Here is an 11,054-nt window from a genome sequence, read left to right on the forward strand (position 1 = left end):
TAAGAGCCTGTCTCCGGGTTAAGAGCCTGTCTCCGGTTAAGGAGCCTGTCTCCGGTTAAGGGCCTGTCTCCGGTTAAGAGCCTGTCTCCGGGTTAAGAGCCTGTCTCCGGTTAAGGAGCCTGTCTCCGGTTAAGGGCCTGTCTCCGGTTTAGAGCCTGTCTCCGGGTTTAGAGCCTGTCTCCGGTTAGGAGCCTGTCTCCGGTTAGGAGCCTGTCTCCGGTTAAGAGCCTGTCTCCGGGTTAAGAGCCTGTCTCCGGGTTAAGAGCCTGTCTCCGGTTAAGTATCCTGTCTCCGGTTAAGTATCCTGTCTCCGGTTAAGTATCCTGTCTCCGGTTAAGTATCCTGTCTCCGTTTAGGATACTTAACCGGAGACAGGCTCTTATCTCCGGTTAAGAGCCTGTCTCCGGTTAAGAGCCTGTCTCCGGGTTAAGAGCCTGTCTCCGGTTAAGGAGCCTGTCTCCGGGTTAAGAGCCTGTCTCCGGTTAAGGAGCCTGTCTCCGGTTAGGAGCCTGTCTCCGGTTAATATCCTGTCTCCGGTTAAGAGCCTGTCTCCGGGTTAAGAGCCTGTCTCCGGGTTAAGAGCCTGTCTCCGGGTTAAGAGCCTGTCTCCGGGTTAAGAGCCTGTCTCCGGGTTAAGAGCCTGTCTCCGGGTTAAGAGCCTGTCTCCGGTTAAGGAGCCTGTCTCCGGTTAGGAGCCTGTCTCCGGTTAAGAGCCTGTCTCCGGGTTAAGAGCCTGTCTCCGGGTTAAGAGCCTGTCTCCGGTTAAGTATCCTGTCTCCGGTTAAGTATCCTGTCTCCGGTTAAGTATCCTGTCTCCGGTTAAGTATCCTGTCTCCGGTTAAGTATCCTGTCTCCGTTTAGGATACTTAACCGGAGACAGGCTCTTATCTCCGGTTAACAGCCTGTCTCCGGTTAAGAGCCTGTCTCTGGTTAAGAGCCTGTCTCCGGGTTAAGAGCCTGTCTCCGGGTTAAGAGCCTGTCTCCGGGTTAAGAGCCTGTCTCCGGGTTAAGAGCCTGTCTCCGGTTAAGGAGCCTGTCTCCGGTTAAGGGCCTGTCTCCGGTTAAGAGCCTGTCTCCGGGTTAAGAGCCTGTCTCCGGGTTAAGAGCCTGTCTCCGGTTAAGGAGCCTGTCTCCGGTTAAGTATCCTGTCTCCGGTTAAGTATCCTGTCTCCGGTTAAGTATCCTGTCTCCGGTTAAGGAGCCTGTCTATGGTTAAGTAGCCTGTCTCCGGGTTTAAGAGCCTGTCTCCGGGTTAAGAGCCTGTCTCCGGTTAAGTATCCTGTCTCCGGTTAAGTATCCTGTCTCCGGTTAAGTATCCTGTCTCCGGTTAAGTATCCTGTCTCCGGTTAAGTATCCGGTCTCCGGTTAAGAGCCGGTCTCCGGTTAAGAGCCGGTCTCCGGTTAAGAGCCTGTCTCCGGTTAAGAGCCTGTCTCCGGTTAAGAGCCTGTCTCCGGTTAAGAGCCTGTCTCCGGTTAGAGCCTGTCTCCGGTTAAGAGCCTGTCTCCGGTTAAGAGCCTGTCTCCGGTTAAGGAGCCTGTCTCCGGTTAAGGAGCCTGTCTCCGGTTAAGGAGCCTGTCTCAGGTTAAGTATCCTGTCTCAGGTTAAGTATCCTGTCTCAGGTTAAGTATCCTGTCTCAGGTTAAGTATCCTGTCTCCGGTTAAGTATCCTGCCTCCGGTTAAGTAGCCTCTCTCCGGTTAAGTAGCCTGCCTCCGGTTAAGTAGCCTGCCTCCGGTTAAGAGCCTGTCTCCGGTTAAGAGCCTGTCTCCGGTTAAGAGCCTGTCTCCGGTTAAGAGCCTGTCTCCGGTTAAGAGCCTGTCTCCGGTTAAGTATCCTGTCTCCGGTTAAGTATCCTGTCTCCGGTTAAGTATCCTGTCTCCGGTTAAGTATCCTGTCTCCGTTTAGGATACTTAACCGGAGACAGGCTCTTATCTCCGGTTAACAGCCTGTCTCCGGTTAAGAGCCTGTCTCTGGTTAAGAGCCTGTCTCCGGGTTAAGAGCCTGTCTCCGGGTTAAGAGCCTGTCTCCGGGTTAAGAGCCTGTCTCCGGGTTAAGAGCCTGTCTCCGGTTAAGGAGCCTGTCTCCGGTTAAGGGCCTGTCTCCGGTTAAGAGCCTGTCTCCGGGTTAAGAGCCTGTCTCCGGGTTAAGAGCCTGTCTCCGGTTAAGGAGCCTGTATCCGGTTAAGGGCCTGTCTCCGGTTAAGAGCCTGTCTCCGGTTAAGTATCCTGTCTCCGGTTAAGTATCCTGTCTCCGGTTAAGTATCCTGTCTCCGGTTAAGGAGCCTGTCTATGGTTAAGTAGCCTGTCTCCGGGTTAAGAGCCTGTCTCCGGGTTAAGAGCCTGTCTCCGGTTAAGTATCCTGTCTCCGGTTAAGTATCCTGTCTCCGGTTAAGTATCCTGTCTCCGGTTAAGTATCCTGTCTCCGGTTAAGTATCCTGTCTCCGGTTAAGTATCCGGTCTCCGGTTAAGAGCCGGTCTCCGGTTAAGAGCCGGTCTCCGGTTAAGAGCCTGTCTCCGGTTAAGAGCCTGTCTCCGGTTAAGAGCCTGTCTCCGGTTAAGAGCCTGTCTCCGGTTAAGAGCCTGTCTCCGGTTAAGAGCCTGTCTCCGGTTAAGGAGCCTGTCTCCGGTTAAGGAGCCTGTCTCAGGTTAAGTATCCTGTCTCAGGTTAAGTATCCTGTCTCAGGTTAAGTATCCTGTCTCAGGTTAAGTATCCTGTCTCAGGTTAAGTATCCTGTCTCCGGTTAAGTATCCTGCCTCCGGTTAAGTAGCCTCTCTCCGGTTAAGTAGCCTGCCTCCGGTTAAGTAGCCTGCCTCCGGTTAAGAGCCTGTCTCCGGTTAAGAGCCTGTCTCCGGTTAAGAGCCTGTCTCCGGTTAAGAGCCTGTCTCCGGTTAAGAGCCTGTCTCCGGTTAAGAGCCTGTCTCCGGTTTTAGAGCCTGTCTTCGGTTATGTATCCTGTCTCCGGTTAAGTATCCTGTCTCCGGTTAAGTATCCTGTCTCCGGTTAAGTATCCTGTCTCCGGTTAAGTATCCTGTCTCCGGTTAAGTATCCGGTCTCCGGTTAAGAGCCGGTCTCCGGTTAAGAGCCTGTCTCCGGTTAAGAGCCTGTCTCCGGTTAAGAGCCTGTCTCCGGTTAAGAGCCTGTCTCCGGTTAAGAGCCTGTCTCCGGTTAAGGAGCCTGTCTCCGGTTAAGGAGCCTGTCTCCGGTTAAGGAGCCTGTCTCAGGTTAAGTATCCTGTCTCAGGTTAAGTATCCTGTCTCAGGTTAAGTATCCTGTCTCAGGTTAAGTATCCTGTCTCAGGTTAAGTATCCTGTCTCAGGTTAAGTATCCTGCCTCCGGTTAAGTAGCCTCTCTCCGGTTAAGTAGCCTGCCTCCGGTTAAGTAGCCTGCCTCCGGTTAAGAGCCTGTCTCCGGTTAAGAGCCTGTCTCCGGTTAAGAGCCTGTCTCCGGTTAAGAGCCTGTCTCCGGTTAAGAGCCTGTCTCCGGTTTTAGAGCCTGTCTTCGGTTATGTATCCTGTCTCCGGTTAAGTATCCTGTCTCCGGTTAAGTATCCTGTCTCCGGGTTAAGAGCCTGTCTCCGGTTAAGAGCCTGTCTCCGGGTTAAGAGCCTGTCTCCGGTTAAGAGCCTGTCTCCGGTTAAGTATCCTGTCTCCGGTTAAGTATCCTGTCTCCGGTTAAGTATCCTGTCTCCGGTTAAGTATCCTGTCTCCGTTTAGGATACTTAACCGGAGACAGGCTCTTATCTCCGGTTAACAGCCTGTCTCCGGTTAAGAGCCTGTCTCTGGTTAAGAGCCTGTCTCCGGGTTAAGAGCCTGTCTCCGGGTTAAGAGCCTGTCTCCGGGTTAAGAGCCTGTCTCCGGGTTAAGAGCCTGTCTCCGGTTAAGGAGCCTGTCTCCGGTTAAGGGCCTGTCTCCGGTTAAGAGCCTGTCTCCGGGTTAAGAGCCTGTCTCCGGGTTAAGAGCCTGTCTCCGGTTAAGGAGCCTGTCTCCGGTTAAGGGCCTGTCTCCGGTTAAGAGCCTGTCTCCGGTTAAGTATCCTGTCTCCGGTTAAGTATCCTGTCTCCGGTTAAGTATCCTGTCTCCGGTTAAGGAGCCTGTCTATGGTTAAGTAGCCTGTCTCCGGGTTAAGAGCCTGTCTCCGGGTTAAGAGCCTGTCTCCGGTTAAGTATCCTGTCTCCGGTTAAGTATCCTGTCTCCGGTTAAGTATCCTGTCTCCGGTTAAGTATCCTGTCTCCGGTTAAGTATCCTGTCTCCGGTTAAGTATCCGGTCTCCGGTTAAGAGCCGGTCTCCGGTTAAGAGCCGGTCTCCGGTTAAGAGCCTGTCTCCGGTTAAGAGCCTGTCTCCGGTTAAGAGCCTGTCTCCGGTTAAGAGCCTGTCTCCGGTTAAGGAGCCTGTCTCCGGTTAAGGAGCCTGTCTCCGGTTAAGGAGCCTGTCTCAGGTTAAGTATCCTGTCTCAGGTTAAGTATCCTGTCTCAGGTTAAGTATCCTGTCTCAGGTTAAGTATCCTGTCTCAGGTTAAGTATCCTGTCTCCGGTTAAGTATCCTGCCTCCGGTTAAGTAGCCTCTCTCCGGTTAAGTAGCCTGCCTCCGGTTAAGTAGCCTGCCTCCGGTTAAGAGCCTGTCTCCGGTTAAGAGCCTGTCTCCGGTTAAGAGCCTGTCTCCGGTTAAGAGCCTGTCTCCGGTTAAGAGCCTGTCTCCGGTTAAGAGCCTGTCTCCGGTTAAGAGCCTGTCTCCGGTTTTAGAGCCTGTCTTCGGTTATGTATCCTGTCTCCGGTTAAGTATCCTGTCTCCGGTTAAGTATCCTGTCTCCGGGTTAAGAGCCTGTCTCCGGTTAAGAGCCTGTCTCCGGGTTAAGAGCCTGTCTCCGGTTAAGAGCCTGTCTCCGGTTAAGGAGCCTGTCTCCGGTTAAGGAGCCTGTCTCCGGTTAAGGAGCCTGTCTCAGGTTAAGTATCCTGTCTCAGGTTAAGTATCCTGTCTCAGGTTAAGTATCCTGTCTCAGGTTAAGTATCCTGTCTCAGGTTAAGTATCCTGTCTCAGGTTAAGTATCCTGTCTCCGGTTAAGTATCCTGCCTCCGGTTAAGTAGCCTCTCTCCGGTTAAGTAGCCTGCCTCCGGTTAAGTAGCCTGCCTCCGGTTAAGAGCCTGTCTCCGGGTTAAGAGCCTGTCTCCGGTTAAGAGCCTGTCTCCGGTTAAGAGCCTGTCTCCGGTTAAGAGCCTGTCTCCGGTTAAGAGCCTGTCTCCGGTTAAGAGCCTGTCTCCGGTTTTAGAGCCTGTCTTCGGTTATGTATCCTGTCTCCGGTTAAGTATCCTGTCTCCGGTTAAGTATCCTGTCTCCGGGTTAAGAGCCTGTCTCCGGTTAAGAGCCTGTCTCCGGTTAAGAGCCTGTCTCCGGTTAAGAGCCTGTCTCCGGTTAAGTATCCTGTCTCCGGTTAAGAAGCCTGTCTCCGGGTTAAGAGCCTGTCTCTGGTTAATGAGCCTGTCTCCGGGTTTAGAGCCTGTCTCCGGTTAATATCCTGTCTCCGGTTAAGTATCCTGTCTCCGGTTAAGTATCCTGTCTCCGTTTAGGATACTTAACCGGAGACAGGCTCTTATCTCCGGTTAAGAGCCTGTCTCCGGTTAAGAGCCTGTCTCCGGTTAAGGGCCTGTCTCCGGGTTAAGAGCCTGTCTCCGGGTTAAGAGCCTGTCTCCGGGTTAAGAGCCTGTCTCCGGGTTAAGAGCCTGTCTCCGGTTAAGGAGCCTGTCTCCGGTTAAGGGCCTGTCTCCGGTTAAGAGCCTGTCTCCGGGTTAAGAGCCTGTCTCCGGTTAAGGAGCCTGTCTCCGGTTAGGAGCCTGTCTCCGGTTAATATCCTGTCTCCGGTTAAGAGCCTGTCTCCGGTTAAGAGCCTGTCTCCGGGCTAAGAGCCTGTCTCCGGGTTAAGAGCCTGTCTCCGGGTTAAGAGCCTGTCTCCGGGTTAAGAGCCTGTCTCCGGGTTTAGAGCCTGTCTCCGGTTAAGGAGCCTGTCTCCGGTTAGGAGCCTGTCTCCGGTTAGGAGCCTGTCTCCGGTTAGGAGCCTGTCTCCGGGTTAAGAGCCTGTCTCCGGGTTAAGTATCCTGTCTCCGGTTAAGTATCCTGTCTCCGGTTAAGTATCCTGTCTCCGGTTAAGTATCCTGTCTCCGGTTAAGTATCCTGTCTCCGGTTAAGTATCCTGTCTCCGTTTAGGATACTTAACCGGAGACAGGCTCTTATCTCCGGTTAACAGCCTGTCTCCGGTTTAGAGCCTGTCTCTGGTTAAGAGCCTGTCTCCGGGTTAAGAGCCTGTCTCCGGTTAAGGAGCCTGTCTCCAGGTTAAGGGCCTGTCTCCGGTTAAGAGCCTGTCTCCGGTTAAGTATCCTGTCTCCGGTTAAGTATCCTGTCTCCGGTTAAGTATCCTGTCTCCGGTTAAGTATCCTGTCTCCGGTTAAGTATCCTGTCTCCGGTTAAGTATCCGGTCTCCGGTTAAGAGCCTGTCTCCGGTTAAGAGCCTGTCTCCGGTTAAGAGCCTCTCTCCGGTTAAGGAGCCTGTCTCCGGTTAAGGGGCCTGTCTCCGGTTAAGGAGCCTGTCTCAGGTTAAGTATCCTGTCTCCGGTTAAGTATCCTGTCTCCGGTTAAGTATCCTGCCTCCGGTTAAGTAGCCTCTCTCCGGTTAAGTAGCTTGCCTCCGGTTAAGTAGCCTCTCTCCGGTTAAGTATCCTGTCTCCGGTTAAGAGCCTGTCTCCGGTTAAGAGCCTGTCTCCGGTTAAGAGCCTGTCTCCGGTTAAGAGCCTGTCTCCGGTTAAGAGCCTGTCTCCGGTTAAGAGCCTGTCTCCGGTTTTAGAGCCTGTCTCCGGTTATGTATCCTGTCTCCGGTTAAGTATCCTGTCTCCGGTTAAGAAGCCTGTCTCCGGGTTAAGAGCCTGTCTCCGGTTAAGGAGCCTGTCTCCGGTTAAGGGGCCTGTCTCCGGTTAAGGAGCCTGTCTCAGGTTAAGTATCCTGTCTCCGGTTAAGTATCCTGTCTCCGGTTAAGTATCCTGCCTCCGGTTAAGTAGCCTCTCTCCGGTTAAGTAGCTTGCCTCCGGTTAAGTAGCCTCTCTCCGGTTAAGTATCCTGTCTCCGGTTAAGAGCCTGTCTCCGGTTAAGAGCCTGTCTCCGGTTAAGAGCCTGTCTCCGGTTAAGAGCCTGTCTCCGGTTTTAGAGCCTGTCTCCGGTTATGTATCCTGTCTCCGGTTAAGTATCCTGTCTCCGGTTAAGAAGCCTGTCTCCGGGTTAAGAGCCTGTCTCCGGTTAAGAGCCTGTCTCCGGTTAAGAGCCTGTCTCCGGTTAAGAGCCTGTCTCCGGTTAAGAGCCTGTCTCCGGTTAAGAGCCTGTCTCCGGTTAAGAGCCTGTCTCCGGTTAAGAGCCTGTCTCCGGTTATGTATCCTGTCTCCGGTTAGGATACTTAACCGGAGACAGGCTCTCATCTCCGGTTAAGTATCCTGTCTCCGGTTAAGGAGCCTGTCTCCGGTTAAGGAGCCTGTCTCCGGTTAAGGAGCCTGTCTCCGGTTAAGGAGCCTGTCTCCGGTTAAGAGCCTGTCTCCGGTTAGGAGCCTGTCTCCGGTTAAGGAGCCTGTCTCCGGTTAAGGAGCCTGTCTCCGGTTAAGGAGCCTGTCTCCGGTTAAGGAGCCTGTCTCCGGTTAAGAGCCTGTCTCCGGTTAAGAGCCTGTCTCCGGTTAAGGAGCCTGTCTCCGGTTAAGGAGCCTGTCTCCGGTTAAGGAGCCTGTCTCCGGTTAAGGAGCCTGTCTCCGGTTAAGGAGCCTGTCTCCGGTTAAAGAGCCTGTCTCCGGTTAATGAGCCTGTCTCCGGTTAATGAGCCTGTCTCCGGTTAATGAGCCTGTCTCCGGTTAAGAGCCTGTCTCCGGTTAAGAGCCTGTCTCCGGTTAAGAGCCTGTCTCCGGTTATGTATCCTGTCTCCGGTTAGGATACTTAACCGGAGACAGGCTCTCATCTCCGGTTAAGTATCCTGTCTCCGGTTAAGGAGCCTGTCTCCGGTTAAGGAGCCTGTCTCCGGTTAAGAGCCTGTCTCCGGTTTAGAGCCTGTCTCCGGTTAAGGAGCCTGTCTCCGGTTAAGAGCCTGTCTCCGGTTAAGAGCCTGTCTCCGGTTAAGAGCCTGTCTCCGGTTAAGAGCCTGTCTCCGGTTAAGGAGCCTGTCTCCGGTTAAGGAGCCTGTCTCCGGTTAAGGAGCCTGTCTCCGGTTAAGGAGCCTGTCTCCGGTTAAGAGCCTGTCTCCGGTTAAGAGCCTGTCTCCGGTTAAGAGCCTGTCTCCGGTTAAGGAGCCTGTCTCCGGTTAAGGAGCCTGTCTCCGGTTAAGGAGCCTGTCTCCGGTTAAGAAGCCTGTCTCCGGTTAAAGAGCCTGTCTCCGGTTAAGGAGCCTGTCTCCGGTTAAGGAGCCTGTCTCCGGTTAAGAGCCTGTCTCCGGTTAAGAGCCTGTCTCCGGTTAAGAGCCTGTCTCCGGTTAAGGAGCCTGTCTCCGGTTAAGGAGCCTGTCTCCGGTTAAGGAGCCTGTCTCCGGTTAAGGAGCCTGTCTCCGGTTAAGGAGCCTGTCTCCGGTTAAGAAGCCTGTCTCCGGTTAAAGAGCCTGTCTCCGGTTAATGAGCCTGTCTCCGGTTAATGAGCCTGTCTCCGGTTAATGAGCCTGTCTCCGGTTAATGAGCCTGTCTCCGGTTAATGAGCCTGTCTCCGGTTAATGAGCCTGTCTCTGGTTAATGAGCCTGTCTCCGGTTAATGAGCCTGTCTCCGGTTAATGAGCCTGTCTCCGGTTAATGAGCCTGTCTCTGGTTAATGAGCCTGTCTCTGGTTAATGAGCCTGTCTCTGGTTAATGAGCCTGTCTCAGGTTAATGAGCCTGTCTCTGGTTAATGAGCCTGTCTCTGGTTAATGAGCCTGTCTCTGGTTAATGGAGCCTGTCTCTGGTTAATGGAGCCTGTCTCTGGTTAATGGAGCCTGTCTCCGGTTAAGAGCCTGTCTCCAGTTAAGAGCATTAGAGTAAATTATACAACAGTCGAAAGGAACAAATCCAAGCAACTGCCAACCACGTACATTATCATCACCTCAAGTTTCTTATCAAATCGACATGATTCCTCTATTTTGCCTACTCTCTTAAAGGGGAATTCCACCACTTTAAAAAAAAACTCCAGCACTGTTTGTGATTAATGATTAGTTTATGCAAAGTATAATTAACATATCAGTAAATATTTAGCCTAGCTCGTCTATACACTACTAATAGACTAAATGTACGGGGAAGCAAATGGAACCCTATTCGCTATATAATGCACTATGGGCCTACAGGCCCCGGTTAAAAGTAGTGAACTATAAAGGGAATAGGGTGCAATTTGGGACACAAACAGAGCTTGGCAGCTATCTCCATAATGCTCTTAACCATCTGTCGTTACTTAGGCCCTTTCCACGATAACATAATGTTTATGATACGTGTTAATTCAACACGCAGGCTTGAGGTGCGAAGTGGCACAGTTGAGTTTTAGCACCTTTTTTTCACAATATTTGCATTTGGCCTGGTGCCGCTCTCCTCCCTCTCCTTTTCTTATCCCACTCTTCTTCCTCTCTTCCCTCTAACGATCCTCGCCTCTCCTCCCTCGCTTCATCTCACCCCTCTTTCCAGAATCCATAGAAGATCACAAGCCCATAACAATGACAGGTGTAATAAGGTTGAGCAGATATTCTTCAGTGCTTCTGTTTTGGTTTTGTTGTTTGAGTTTCTATTTATGTTGGGAGCATCACAGAGATCCTCCATGCATCACAAAAGAGCTATGTTTCTTGCTTGTCTCTACTCCTTTTCTCCTCCTGCGTTCTCTCCTCTCTTACTCCAACTCGTTCCCTCATTTTAAGGTTGGAAAGGAAAAGCCCCCTGGAGCCAGAGAGTTTACTATCCAAAGAATAATACTGTCTCAAATGGCACCCTATTCCCTATATAGTGCACTAAAAGTAGTGCAATGGGGTGCTATTTGGGACATAACCTAGGGAAAGCCACATCTGAAAGACCCTGAGCTGAAAAAGTGAAATGATTTATGGGAAATAAATGTTTTCTTTCCTTTTCACTCCTGCCCAAGCTTAGTCCTCTCAGTCAGTCCTTGTGTTGATCTGTACATATTACCCCAGATTTAAACCTGGCTGGATTGAGCTATGTTACATGGATGGAGTCTGATTGTGGACTATAGCCTGTTGTAGTTCCCCTTTGTAACTAACAGTGCACACCCTATCCCCTATGTTGTCAACAACTTTTTTTTTTTTTTTTTTACCCCAGGCCCTGTTATTGGGACAACATCCTTGTCTTCCAGTTCAGCTCAACCTCTGCCATTTTGTTTAATAACACTGTTAATTAGCAGGAATGCGTTGTGACAACAGGTCAGTCAACATAGATCTCAGGCACAAGCAGAACTCAAACAGTGATCTCCATCTAATAATTTACCCAATCACCTCCTTCCATCACTGGGTGTGTGCGTGCCCATATATGTGTGTGCCACACAGAGATCGAACCCAGTTGGACCTGATGCAAGAGCTTGCCCTCCCATCATTACAGATCCTGCTTCTCTAATCAACCAGAACAGAACAGAACTCCTGCCTCCAACCCCCTCTCCTCTCGTTTCCTCTCCTCCACCCCTCCATCCCCCTCTCCTCCACCCCTCCATTCCCCTCTCCTCCATCCCTCCACCCTCCTTGCCTTCCACCTTCTCTGCTCTCCATCCCTCCCTCCTGAGTCCTACCTCCATCCTCCTCTCCTCCACCTCTCCATCCTTTTTAAATAACATCTCCATAATTTCACCAGTGTGAACAACGTACATTAACTTGACAATATACATTTTTTTTGTGAGTATTTTTAGGAAAGGAGAGAGGGAGTCAGGTGCGGTTTGGGACTCACATGGAGAAAAACAAAATCACAAAGCTGTGTTACCATGGAGAGAGTGGCTCAGCCAAAATCATTCCTTCTCTTTCTCTCACCCGCTCTCTTTCCCTCTCCTCCTCTCACTCATTCTCTATCGCTCATACTGTCTCTCCTCCTCTGTTTCACAG

Source organism: Oncorhynchus kisutch, linkage group LG11 (assembly GCF_002021735.2).
Source record: "Oncorhynchus kisutch isolate 150728-3 linkage group LG11, Okis_V2, whole genome shotgun sequence".
In the NCBI taxonomy this organism is placed as follows: domain Eukaryota; kingdom Metazoa; phylum Chordata; class Actinopteri; order Salmoniformes; family Salmonidae; genus Oncorhynchus; species Oncorhynchus kisutch.